The following is a 13,675-nucleotide window of genomic DNA, read 5'->3' on the forward strand; positions in this document are numbered from 1 at the left end:
TCATAATGGGCATAGGGAAAATTTGAGTATCATGTAGTAGCCTAAACCTATAACAGTTACATTGAACTGGTTGAATGGGATATGAATGAGAGTCATCCAATATGCTGTAATAGAAATAACGGCATGGTCATGAAAAACAAATCATCCTCCCTCATCTTAAACGGCACTGACCGCCATTGGTGGAGAGGCATTTTTGAGTCTGTTCCCGGAGGGGGGCCAGTGAAAGCCAGGTCATGTTCATGGAAGATCATGGCTCTTTTTAAACATGGCTGAATTATACTCTGGCTGTTACTGGAGATGCATTTTAAAGGAGCATTGGGAGGCTTAAACCAAGGCCAACGACAATAAATAAAGGTTAAATAATAAAATAAGGGCTCTACGGTTTTGAGGTAACTCCACAAACAAACACACACACACACACACAGATATATATACACACCGAGATACAAAATCCCACAGTCTGAAGGTTGTGTAAGGGATTTCCTCCTCCTCTTCCGAAGAGGAGAGGCGAAAAGGATCAGAGGACCAATATGCGGCGTGGTAAGTGTCCATGGTTATTTTAATACGTAAATGTACACATGAACAACTAAATACAAAAACAAGAAAAATGAAAACCCAAAACAGTCCTATCTGGTGCAAACACAGAGACAGGAACAATCACCCACAAACACACAGTGAAACCCAGGCTACCTAAGTATGATTCTCAATCAAAGACAACTAATGACACCTGCCTCTGATTGAGAATCATCCTAGGCCGAAACATAGAAATACCCAAATCATAGAAAAACAAACATAGACTGCCCACCCCAACTCACGCCCTGACCATACTAAATAATGACAAAACAAAGGAAATAAAGGTCAGAACGTGACAGGTTGTTTGCCTCTGGTTGACCGTAGTAGAATAAATAACATTTAGATTTTTCTAAACCATATGAAACCAACATAATAATTTCAGAAAACTTCAGTCATAAATGCAGAAAAAGAAAATCTGAAAACTGAGAGTTTTTGGAATGTTAATAGAATGCCATAGAAAAGAGCTTTAACTACAACCATGCATGTTTGGGTGCTGGAGTCATTGCTATGCAGACAGCAGGCATAGCGTGTGGTTTGTGGTACAGTATGCTCTGTTACTGTAGGCTCTGGCAGATGCTTGAATCAAACAACAACCTCCTCTGGCCACAGGGGAATAAACAATCACTGGAAAGAGGGACCTCCCTGGCAACGCTCTGATCCGGAAAACACACCTTGTGCCTACACACACACACACACACACACACACACACACACACACACACACACACACACACACACACACACACACACACACACACACACACACACACACACACACACAAGCACACGCACGCTTGCACAAACACACTCTCACACACACTCTATAGGGGTCCCTCATGGAAAAAGCTTGTTTGTTCGCCATGGCGACAGGGGAAGTGGAAAAGGACATTTGACCTGTATGTATAAGACAACACACACACACATACACACACACAGGTGTTTACACCTAATTTTCTCTGAAACATTGTGTCTCCCCGTATACGCTGTGACCTCATCTGTACCTCAACTGATACTGTTAGTGAAACACCCAGTCCTGTTCACATATCAACTTCTTTAAGATCTGTGTTTATGAAGAATAAGCTTTTAAATAAATTGGAAAAAGCTACAATTATTGGGAAATTGGTATGTCCAGACTCCCCACTGAGTACAGTGCTTGACAACAACTCTGGACACACACCCTAGAGGACAGTCGGTAATGGGGCGCGATCTTAACATCATCCTTTCATCATCATTACTGCCGAAAGAGACCAAGAGAAGATTTGTAGTCCCAGCTGACTCCTCACACACACAGACACACACTCATGCACGCATACACACCTTTTCCCTCTCTCCATCTCTCTCGCTCTTTTCTTTCTCACTCTCTCCATCTTTCTTTTCTTTCTCACTCTCTCCATCTCTCTTTTCTTTCTCACTCTCTTTCAGGGAGTCTGTCTGGGATGGATCAGTCCCAGTCTTGTGACCAGCTGTCTATTATCATTATCAGGCCAAGCCTCATCCTCATACTCAGCTGTCGGCCAGTCTGGCTGGCTGATTGGACTGTGGATCATTAGGTGCCATTTCATCTTGGCCCATTGGTTTGTTAATGATTCCAGAACCATCCTCAGGGAAATACAGGCCACTTGGATGGGTGTCTGTCAGCAACTCTGTCTGTGTACACACATGGATAGTGACATCAGCAACTTCTGTGTACACACTGTGGATTTAGCTCATTTTAATTAATGAACATAAAACTTAAAGCCTCACTCTGCGATAGGCTACTTACATCCGTTTTCAAACCAAGCGGTAGGACTGTCGTTTTGCTGTTTTTCAAATCCTGGATTGTCTCTTTAAAGGGCTATTTCACCCAGATTTCAAATGTCGCCAGTCGTTAATCTGACTACTTAGCTTAGATGTGATCTGTACAGCAGGACACTGATCACTTCCTTCAGGAAGGTGGAGTAGAGGAGATGAGAGCCATTACTGCATTAAGAGAAGAATTAAGTCTGAGCTGCTAACCTCAATATACTAATAATCAATGTGGAAGTGGGAGGATACCCATATGATTGACTCAATCCTCTTACTGCTGCTGAGGTAAACGACAACAAAAGCTGCATCCTGGGTTTGAACTCAACCACCAGAGTAGGTTTAAAGATTAGATCAGAAACACACACACGCGGTCTCACACTCATACTCGCAGTGTCACACACACACACACACACACACACACACACACACACACACACACACACACACACACACACACACACACACACACACACACACACACACACACACACACACACACACACACACACACACACACACACACACACAAGCAAAAGTTTGCATTTTAAAGACAAGCTTTTACCTTGAAAAGGATGTTGGATGGAAAAGTGGCCTCAACCCCAGTGGTACATCATAAACACTTTCCAGCTTATACTGTAAACAAGGCTGTGTAAAGTGACATAAAATATAAAAACAACCACAAGGAACAAATCGGTAGTTGACCCCTTAGTTGTTCAAGATTTTTCATTAAGTGTATGCTATTATTCTAGGTTGTAACTTGTTGTGTTGTTCTACAAGGTGGTCCTTCTGTAGCTCAGTTGGTAGAGCATGGCGCTTGTAACGCCAGGGTAGTGGGTGATTCCCGGGACCACCCATACGTAGAATGTATGCACACATGACTGTAAGTCGCTTTGGATAAAAGCGTCTGCTAAATGGCATATTATTATTTTATTATTTATTATTACAAGAGAGAGAGAGGTGTGTGTGTGTGTGTGTGTGTGTGTGTGTGTGTGTGTGTGTGTGTGTGTGTGTGTGTGTGTGTGTGTGTGTGTGTGTGTGTGTGTGTGTGTGGTACATTGAGCCTCGGGTTCTGTCTGTGTGGTTGTGTGATTGAGGTCTGTGTAATTGTTACCCACCCTGACAAACTCAGACCTTGTGAAAATACTTTCCTGCCAACAATTGCTTTTCCTCTCCTGAGTCACATGGCAGGTAATTAGTTTGACTCCCAATCCACACAGACATCCACAAACACATACACACACCTTCTTACATCACCTGGCTGGCCACATGCAGTATACACACACAAGAGGAGGCTGTAGGAGTGCAGGTTCATTGTAATGGCTGGAATGGAATCAATGGAACGGAGTCAAAAGTGGTTTCCATATGTTTGATGTGTTTGATATTGTTCCATGTACAGTGGGAAGAAAAAGTATGTGAACCCTTTAGAATTACCTGGATTTCTGCATAAATTGGTCATAAAATGTTATATGTCACAACAATAGACAAGCACACTCTGCTTAAACTAATAACACACAAACAATTATACGTTTTCATGTCTTTATTGTACACACCGTGTAAACATTCACAGTGCAGGCTGGGAAAAGTATGTGAACCCTTGGATTTAATTACTGGTTGACCCTCCTTTGGCAGCAATAATCTCAACCAAACTTTTTCTGTAGTTGCGGATCAGGCCTGCACAATGGTCAGGAGGAATGTTTAACCAAAACTGTTTCAGTTCAGAAATATCCTTGGGATGTTTGGTGTGAACTTGAGGTCATTCCACAGCATCTCAATCGGGTTGAGGTCAGGACTCTGACTGGGCCATTTTCTTCTGTTGAAGCCATTCTGTTGTTGATTTACTTCTGTGTTTTGGGTCGTTGTCCTGTTGCATCACTCAATTTTTGTTGAGCTTCAATTGGAGGACAGATAGCCTTACATTCTCCTGCAAAATATCTTGATAAACCTGGGAATTAATTTTTCTGTCGATGACAGCAAGCTGTCCAGGCCCTGAGGCAGCAAAGCAGCTCCAAACCATGATGCTCCCTCCACCATACTTTACAGTTGGGGTGAGGTTTTGATGTTGGTGTTCTGTGACTTTTTTCAACACACAGTGTTGAGTGTTCCTTCCAAACAACTCAACTTCAGTTTCATTTGTCCACATAGTATTTTGCCAGTAGCGCTGTGGAACGTCCAGATGCTCTTTTGCAAACTTCAGATGTGCAGCAATGTTTTTTTTTGGACAGCAGTGGCTTCTTCCGTGGTGTCCTCTCATGAACACTATTCTTGTTTAGTGTTTTACCTATCGTAGGCTCATCAACAGAGATGTTAGCGTGTTCCAGAGATTTCTGTAAGTCTTTTGCTGACACTCTCGGATTCTTCTTAACCTAATTGAGCATTCTGCTCTGTGCTCCTGCAGTCATCTTTGCAGAACGGCCACGCCTAGGGAGAGTAGCAACAGTGCTAAACTTTCTCCATTTTTACTGACAGTTTGTCTTACCGTGGACTGATGAACATCAAGGCTTTTTTTTGTAACCCTTTCCAGTTTTATACAAGTCAACAATTCTTAATCTTGGGTCTTCTGAGATCTCTTTGGTTTTGAGGCATGGTTCCCATCAGGCAATACTTCTTTAAGCGCTGTGTTTGTCTGTTGTTGTGAATTAGATGAAGATCAGATCAATTGTTATGTCAAATTTATGCAGAAATCCAGGTAATTCCAAAGGGTTCACATACTTTTTCTTGTCATCGTATTCCATTCCAGCCATTACAATGAGCCTGTCCTCCTATAGCTCCACCCACCAGCTTCCTCTGACACACACATTCTACTCTCTTGCTCTCAACATACAACCACTTGAATATTGTTTTTGCACTATGTCCATGTCAAAGAAACCACCTACAAATGCACTGAACAAGCCATATTCACTCACTGTATGAAATAGTTTGTCACTGCAAGCTAAACAACAATAGCCTGGTCCGAGATCAATTTGTGCTATCTTACTAAATGTGATAGTCATTATAGTTGACAGCAAGACAGCTGGAACCAGGCTAAAACAATAATGCAACCACACAGCAAATTGGCCAGTGTTACCTAGTAATGATTTTTCAGTGTAACATTTCTAGTGTTACATTAACTCGGTAAGTATTAAATTAACACTCATTGGTGTAAACAGTTTGTGTTGAGAACCCTTGTTAAACAAAAAAAAACAGCATACTCTATTGCAGGTTGATTTTTTACAATTGTTTGTTTCAATATCTATGTTTTTGCATGTACATTGATTGATTAATTCATCTTATGCTACTCAAATTTAAATAACATAAATGTTTCTAAACTAATCCAATCTGTTACTTGGGTTTATTGCACCTGTTACTGAAATGGTTGTTCTAGTTTAGATGGTGTAGGTAGTCTCATTTCGTAGTCTTTTGTAGTCATTCTGAATTTAGGTTACAGGTGAATAAAAATTAGAATTGTTGTATATCCCAACTCTGGCTGGATTCCAATAGGAATTACACATCACTTTGCAAGCCATCATAATGTGACTTGCAGGCCGGGTGGTCCTTCTGTAGCTCAGTTGGTAGAGCATGGCGCTTGTAACGCCAGGGTAGTGGGTTCGATTCCCGGGACCACCCATACGTAGAATGTATGCACACATGACTGTAAGTCGCTTTGGATAAAAGCGTCTGCTAAATATTATATATTATTATTATTATTATATAGGCCTGAAAATAATATAAATTACAATATAATTCTATATTAGCTTAGGATCTTACTTGGTGAAGGCCACAGGAAATAAAATGGATGAATGCAACATTCATATCTCTGACACTGTAACACTGAAAAATGCTATAGACACTGGACCAGTGTCCAATTCGACACTGTCAGGAGCTAGGTTTCCATCCAATTTGGAACAGATTTTCATGCAAATATTCTAAAATATGCATAGAACAATATGCGCATTTTTCCACCAAAGATGTTTCAATCAAAATTACTTTTTAAGAATAAAATATTGCGTGATGACGTAGTGCACATAAAAATTACTTTTGCCGTTTAAATTCCCATGTACCGAATGCAAAAAAACAAGTTAGATGTGTTTCCATTGCATTTTTAACTCTACTGATGGTTTTGTCACAAAAACAGTTGCATTATATAGCAAATGTGCCCACTCTGGTCTTGGAAAATGTGCTTTAGCCAACAGGTCGCAGATACAGTGTGGGTAGGTTACCTAGACTATGAGATTATTATGGATAAGAGCGATATTATTTGCATTTGTCAAACAGCAGCCAAGCATCAAATCATAATGTCACCAGAATAAGACCCTCGATACTTATTGGAAAGGAGCATCAAGCTCATCACCTTGCACTTTCACCACCCTGTGAGGTTCATCATAATTTATTTAATCTGTAGCCTAATAAACTGTATGCTTTCCAGAGTTGTAGTGGGAGGACCACACAACGTATAATCGCGTGACTCCAAGTTTACTTCGATATGATGGTTATTATATCAATATTTGTGCATAAAGGGGTTTCCACGGACATTTCTTGCATGACTCATTTTAAAGACATAAAAAGAAACCACCAAGTCGAATGAAGAAATTGTCCGGCATTCCGGCATTCCATGTTTCCATCAGCCTGGTCATGACTTCTTTCATCCACATGAAATGGTTGGATGGAAACGTGGTTAGTGTTGAGTTAACACTGGAGAATTTTCTGTGCACCACCAACCAATTTTTCCAGCAACCCTTCACATATGGTTTCCTCCCAGCTCATTACCTCCATTGGAACACACTCAAAGACAGAGGTCCAAACAAGTGCTTTGGCTTGAAGTTCAAACAACGAACTTGATGCAATCACACAGGCCTTAGCCCCATAGGAACCCATCTCCATGGTGACAGGTGGGTCCTCACTTACTTCCTGGGCACATTCACAAACAGGAAGACACAAAAACACCACGGCCTGTATTCATAAAGCGGCTCAGAGGAGTAGGAGTGCTGATCTAGGATCAGGTTCCCCATGATCATATCATCTTATTCATTATTATCTGCAAGGCTAAACTGATCCTAGATCAGCCCTCCTACTCTGAGATGCCTTATGAACACAGGCCATTGAGGGAAAGCAGGAGTTCACCCACCCCATCTGGCTGTGGTTACCTAATTACGCAGAAATATATTTACTAGAACAGACATTCCCATTTAAGTCAATGTTCTGTAATTCCGTTTCTATGCTTAATTAGGGTCTATTTTTTAGTTTGGCTCAGCGGCCACGACTACACAAAGCATCAATAGCTAATGAACTTACTTTGGTCACCTTTGAATTCTAAAAAGAACCATAGATGATTCAAAAGAGAACCATATGCCATAGAACTAAGAGATTCCCAACTAGGAGCGGTGCTGCTGTGAGACTGGGCCAAACTCTCTTTGACCAAATGTTCTCAGAGTGGGTTTTGTCTTGTGTTTTTGACTGTTGAATGATCTCATTTCTGATTGAAGAAGAGAAAAGATCATTAGTGCATTCGTACTCTGAGGAGAGAAAATGCTAAGATTGTAAAGAGAGAAAAAGGGTCCAGGGTCTGTATTCATAAAGGGTCTCAGAGTAGGAGTGCTAATCTAGGTTCAGGCACTGAATGAAACAATGAAATTACTCCTAAATAGTTGCTGAATGGTTGCTTTTCCCTCTCTCCAAATCTACTCATGTATTGTCTACTCTAGTCGTAAAACATATCAGCCAAAGCCAACAAAACAATCTTCATAATTCGCACATCCAACTTCTCATCGTTGGTTAACAGCAGCTGGGTGCTGCTACATGGATGGTGGATGAGGTAAATGACAATGTAAAGCACTTTGAGACCCAATGAAAGGGTGCTATACAGTGGGGAGAACAAGTATTTGATACACTGACGATTTTGCAGGTTTTCCTACTTATAAAGCATGTAGAGGTCTGTAATGTCTATCATAGGTACACTTCAACTGTGAGAGACGGAATCTAAAACAAAACTCCAGAAAATCACAGTGTATGATTTTTAAGTAATTAATTAGCATTTTATTGCATGACATAAGTATTTGATCACCAACCAACCAGTAAGAATTCCGGCTCTCACAGACCTGTTAGTTTTTCTTTCATAAATGCACGCCATAACAGCCAAATGCAGCCCTTAATTAAATGAGGTCTACATTTCATAGTCATGAGGTTATTTTTATTGGAGTAGGCAATAGAGAAACCGAGTGAAGCGATACTTCAGGGTGGAGAAACAACTTAACGACTATAGCACCTATTCTACTGTCTGACAGTGTGCCATCACTACAGATGTTTTTATAGCACGCACACACATGCACAGACGCATGTACGCACACACACACAACCCTACACACAAACGGCAGGTTGTAAATTAGAGCGGCTCTTGTAGCGGTTGAGTGTAGTGCTTTGTTGTTGTTGTGGGGTTTGCTTCCTGTCTTGCATTATTCATTTCTGATGTTCACAGTTGACTTGTCTTTTGCATTATTTTGGTAGACCATCTTTAGATGCTCTACAGACTATCAGAAACATTTCAACTAACTATCTAACCCTAACCTTAACCTTTATTCTAACCCTACACTTAACCCTTAACCTAACCCTAACCCTTATTCTAAACCTTATCCTGCCTTAGCAAGCAGTTGCATATCACCAGACAGTTTGTTGATAGTATGATCATCTGTAGAGCATCTACAGATGGAAAATCCAGGCTATCCAAATAAAGTGCTACCAAAAATAAAGAGGCGTGTGCGTAAAAAAGTGTTTATCATGAAGAAGATAAAAAAAGAAGGGAGGAGGAGAGGGAGGGCTGCGGGGAGAGAGGAAGGAGATAAGCTAAGAAGTGTCTGGGAAGAGCGAGGTAGACTTCAGACCCAGACACAGTCTGATAAGGAGACAAAGAGGAAGAGAAAAGTTGGAGGCCTTCGTGGAAACTGGGATCAGAGCTCTAGGTAGCTGGAGCATCGGAAGGAGATGAAGAGAGGCGGATGAGATGATGAACTAACAAGGAAAGAAGGGAGGGAGGAGTGGGTGATGAGACGAATGAGGGAGGGAGGGAAAGGGGAAGAGAACGAGGGTTGAGAGGGAGGAGTAGAGGAGTGGGGAGTGAATCCCAGGGGTTTAGGATAAGAGGAGTAGGGTTGCTCGGTGAAGTGCACCCCCCAAGGAGAACCTCGACAGTGGTGCAGCTTTTCATTTTTGAAAAAAAATCCAGCATAAAATCCCTCCCTCTACGTACCCCCCACACACACACATACACACCAAAAAAACACAGCAGAGAGAGAGAGCGCAGAGACACAAATAGAGATTAATATAACTGTTGAAAAGGGCATATGCAGCAAATAAAGGGTGTGTGTGTGTATGTGGGGGTTGGGGGAGGTGTGTGTGGGGGGGAGATTTTCTGAGATCTCTTTTGTTCGAGGCATGGTTCACATCAGGCAATGCTTCTTGTGAGTAGCAAACTCCAATTTTGGGAGTGTTTTTTATAGGACAAGCCAGCTCTAACCAATATCTCCAATCTCGTCTCATTGATTGGACTCCTGGTTAGCTGACTCCAATTAGGTTTTGGAGAAGTCATTAGCCTAGGGGTTCACATACGTTTTACAACCTACACTGTGAATGTTTAAATGATGTATTCAATATAGACAAAAAAATACAATAATTTGTGTGTTATTAGTTTAAGCACAATATATTTGTCTATTGTTGTGACGTAGATGAAGATCAGATCAAATTTGATGACCAATTTATGCAGAAATCCAGATAATTCTAAAGGGTTCACATACTTTTTCTTGCCACTGTATTAGAAGAACAGATTATGGGGCTAAAGCTGAAGAGTGTTATCGGTCCAATGGAATGAGACCAAGAGACCCCTCCAATACACCTGTCTGGGAGTCCCACAGTCCCAAAGGTCACTTGAGGATCTTACTTATTCAATCGCCTTTCAGCCATGCATGTACTTTGAGATATTACTACGGTAATTTAACAACATACCATTTGTACAGTTTGTATGTTGCCCAAATCAAACCCACAATTCTGTTGATAAAAGCACCATGCTCTAACCTCCAACCAAATCTGAACAATATTAGCGATGTTCACCTAGATTGTATGAATCCAAATGAACTCATTCAGAACACGCATTCCTGACTAAAAGTTATAATCGATGCATTGATTGTCTGTGGAACTTTGAGCAGTTTGATAAGTACGTTGGTGATGTGTCTCGATCATTGGAAACTGAGGTGGACTTGGTACATTTGCTGCTCTCATCTATTCTACAATAATTACTACTGCTAATACATTCCTTACAAAATCAAGGAAATGACACAAAGGCTAAGATGTGCTTGCCTTTCCCAAAGCTTTTAACGATCTTGATTGAGGAGAGAAAAAACCTTCAGACCTTATTCATAAGTGCCACTAATTCCACTTTATGTCAAGTGATATAAGCGCAATAAACTGAAAAGGTCAAAGATTTTTACTCAAAGTCTCATTCTCAAATAACTGTCTATATTGAATGGTATGAGAAATGGGAAGGTTGAAAAACCCACTTGCATTTGTATTCAAGTAAAATCAAACGCTGTTATATACTCAGCCTTCACCTTCACCTTTAGATGTCTGGATACATCTTGAATGACACACAACGTAGAGGCTTTAAAGACACGTCATCATTTCCCAGGAAATATCTTCACAGTAAGATGTCTCAAGATGTCTTCACAAATATGTCTAAGAACGTCTTAAGGCATAGTTAGGGCTGGAAAGAAATCATCAAAATATGCATAGTAACAAAAAGGAGGGAAAGATTCACGTTAAGTCTTATGTCCCTTCAAAGTGTTGGGATGAAAGATCGACAGAGAAAGTATGTGAAAGACAAAATAAATCAGAGAGAAGAATGGGAGAGAGGGCTTGATGGAGAGAGAGCAGGGGGCAGGTGGAAGAGGGAGGAGGGATTTCCCTAAGGGGTCGATGTGCTTGTGCTTGCTTTGCGCCCCCTCTCTCTCTCTCTCTCTCTCTCTCTCTCTCTCTCTCTCTCTCTCTCTCTCTCTCTCTCTCTCGCTCTCGCTCTCTCTCTGTCGCTCTCTATCTCTCTCTTTCTGTCGCTCTCTCTCTGTCAGTCGCTCTGACACTCAACAGAATCACACTCAACACCACACTCTCACTCACTCACTCTTTTTGACACAGAGGCAGAGACACACACACATATCCTCAGTGTAACGCGGGGCAAGCACACCACAAACAGCAGAGAAGAGGAAAGAGGAAGAAAAGGAAGGAGGGAAATAAAGGAGGAGAGAGGGAAAACATTGAATGGAGTTATCTAACACTTAGATTTTCTCAGAGGCTTTGAAAGGAGATCAGACACAAAGGAGTTGAGAGAAGAGGAAAAGAGGAGGAAGACAGCGGAAACCCTAGACACAGGTTCAGTGTCACAGTGACTCAGGTAAGACCTCTCTCTCTCTTATTCACACACTACATTTTTCACACACTTTTAATATAAAGATCATTTGAAGTATAAAAACAGATATATACACAATACTTTTTTTTTTTTACTTTTAAAATCACTTTTTTTGTCCATTAAAATAACATCAAATTGATCAGAAATACAGGGTAGACATTGTTATGTTGTAAATGACTATTGTAACTAGATTTTTTTATGGAATATCTACATCGGCATACAGAGGCCCATTATCAGCAACCCTCACTTCTGTGTTCCAGTGGCACGTTGTGTTAGCTAATCCAAGTTTATCATTTTAAAAAGCTAATTGATAATTAGAAAACCCTTTTGCAATTATGTTAGCACAGCTGAAAACTGTTGTCCTGATTAAAGAAGCAATAAAACTGTCCTTCTTTAGACTAGTTGAATATCTGGAGCATCAGCATTTGTGGGTTCAATTACAGGCTCAAAATTGCCAGAAACAAACAACTTTCTTCTGAAACTCATCAGTCTATTCTTGTTCTGAGAAATTAAGGCTATTCCATGCAAGAAATTGCCAATAAACTGAAGATCTTGTACAAAGCTGTGTACTACTCCCGTCACAGAACAGCACAAACTGTCTCTAACCAGAATAGAAGGAGGAGTGGGAGGCCCCAGTGCACAACTGAGCAAGAGGACAAGTACATTAGAGTGTCTAGTTGAGAAGCAGGTGCCTCATTAACGTCAACAGTGAAGAGGCGACTCCGGGATGCTGGCCTTCTAGGCAAACTTGGATTAGCTAACACAACGTGCCATTGGAACACAGGAGTGATGGTTGCTGATAATGGGCCTCTGTATGCCTATGTATATATTCCATAAAAAAATCTGCCGTTTCCAGCTACAATAGTCATTTACAACATCAACAATGTCGACACTGTATTTCTGATCAATTTGATGTTATTTTAATGGACAAAAAAAAATGATTTTATTTTTAAAACAATGACATTTCTAAGTGACCCCAAACTTTAGAAAGGTAGTGTATATTTGATGTTTAATTTGGCCTTAATTGGCTATTAATTTTATTTGGCTATTAGTCCATACAAACGCATTGAATAACAGATTCACTACATGGAAACATACATAGACAGTCCCCAAAAAGTTTTTCTGAAGTGTCTGTTTAATACCAAAAATAAGTGGTTAAATACATGTAAAAAAATATTTATATAAAAAATGTTTGCCGATCTTTACTATATCTCTCAGATATAGGAAAGATCAGGATACATTTACAAATTATACATGTACTGTATAGTTCCATAAAATGTTTCAACTGGCAAGTACGTGTTTGTGTGTAGGCCAAACTGCTCGGACGCTACAGACAGACGTTGGCAGATTGGCTGTACCGTCTTAAGAGGAGTCCCAAGACGCTTGTGGTGTTCGTAGAGCGAAACGGAGAACACCATTGTGTTCGTGAGAGTCTCATCTTTCTATAGAAGGGTAATTAACCTCTCGGACGCTACATACGATTTTGTGAGAGAACCGTTTTTTTGGGGAAGTCTCATGGTCTAGCAAACACCGCTTTAGCTCTGTCACCACAGATGCATAAGTGCGACATCGGGGGATGCGGTGGATTGAGATGCATCGGTAGCTAAAACAGACAGATTGTTACGTGGATTTTTTTATTATGCTAATTACATTTCTGCAGGGGTCCGGACATCGGCTCTAGGGGTTATCATAAATTCAATGACATGGTGACATTAATTGAAGTCGGTGGCCAGTGGGAGTGGTCTGTGAATGTCACTTTGGTGTGTGTGTGTGTGTGTGTGTGTGTGTGTGTGTGTGTGTGTGCGTGCGTGCGTGCGTGCGTGCGTGCGTGCGTGCGTGCGTGCAAAATATAGATGCTGGTAGAGAGAGGAAGAGAGAGAGAGAGAGAGAGAGAGA

The 13,675-nt window shown here is 40.9% G+C and overlaps 1 protein-coding gene and 1 pseudogene across 2 annotated transcripts in view; one reads left to right on the forward strand and one right to left on the reverse strand.

Annotated features, from left to right (window-relative positions):
* The window catches only part of LOC127907077 (zinc-binding protein A33-like), a 50,352-nt pseudogene extending 37,155 nt beyond the window's left edge, over positions 1-13,197 (reverse strand).
* LOC118393552 (heparan sulfate glucosamine 3-O-sulfotransferase 1) overlaps positions 11,447-13,675 on the forward strand; it is a 25,881-nt gene continuing 23,652 nt past the window's right edge. Inside the window, exons 1-2 of one of the 2 annotated variants that reach the window (XM_035786313.2) lie at positions 11,447-11,764; positions 13,090-13,231. The gene's annotated coding sequence lies outside the window, so the exon portion shown is untranslated. The remainder of the gene's footprint in view (positions 11,765-13,089; positions 13,232-13,675) is intronic. The other variant, XM_035786312.2, reaches the window with a different exon arrangement.

The sequence above is a fragment of the Oncorhynchus keta genome, chromosome 14 (assembly GCF_023373465.1).
Source record: "Oncorhynchus keta strain PuntledgeMale-10-30-2019 chromosome 14, Oket_V2, whole genome shotgun sequence".
Classification (NCBI taxonomy): Eukaryota; Metazoa; Chordata; class Actinopteri; order Salmoniformes; family Salmonidae; genus Oncorhynchus; species Oncorhynchus keta.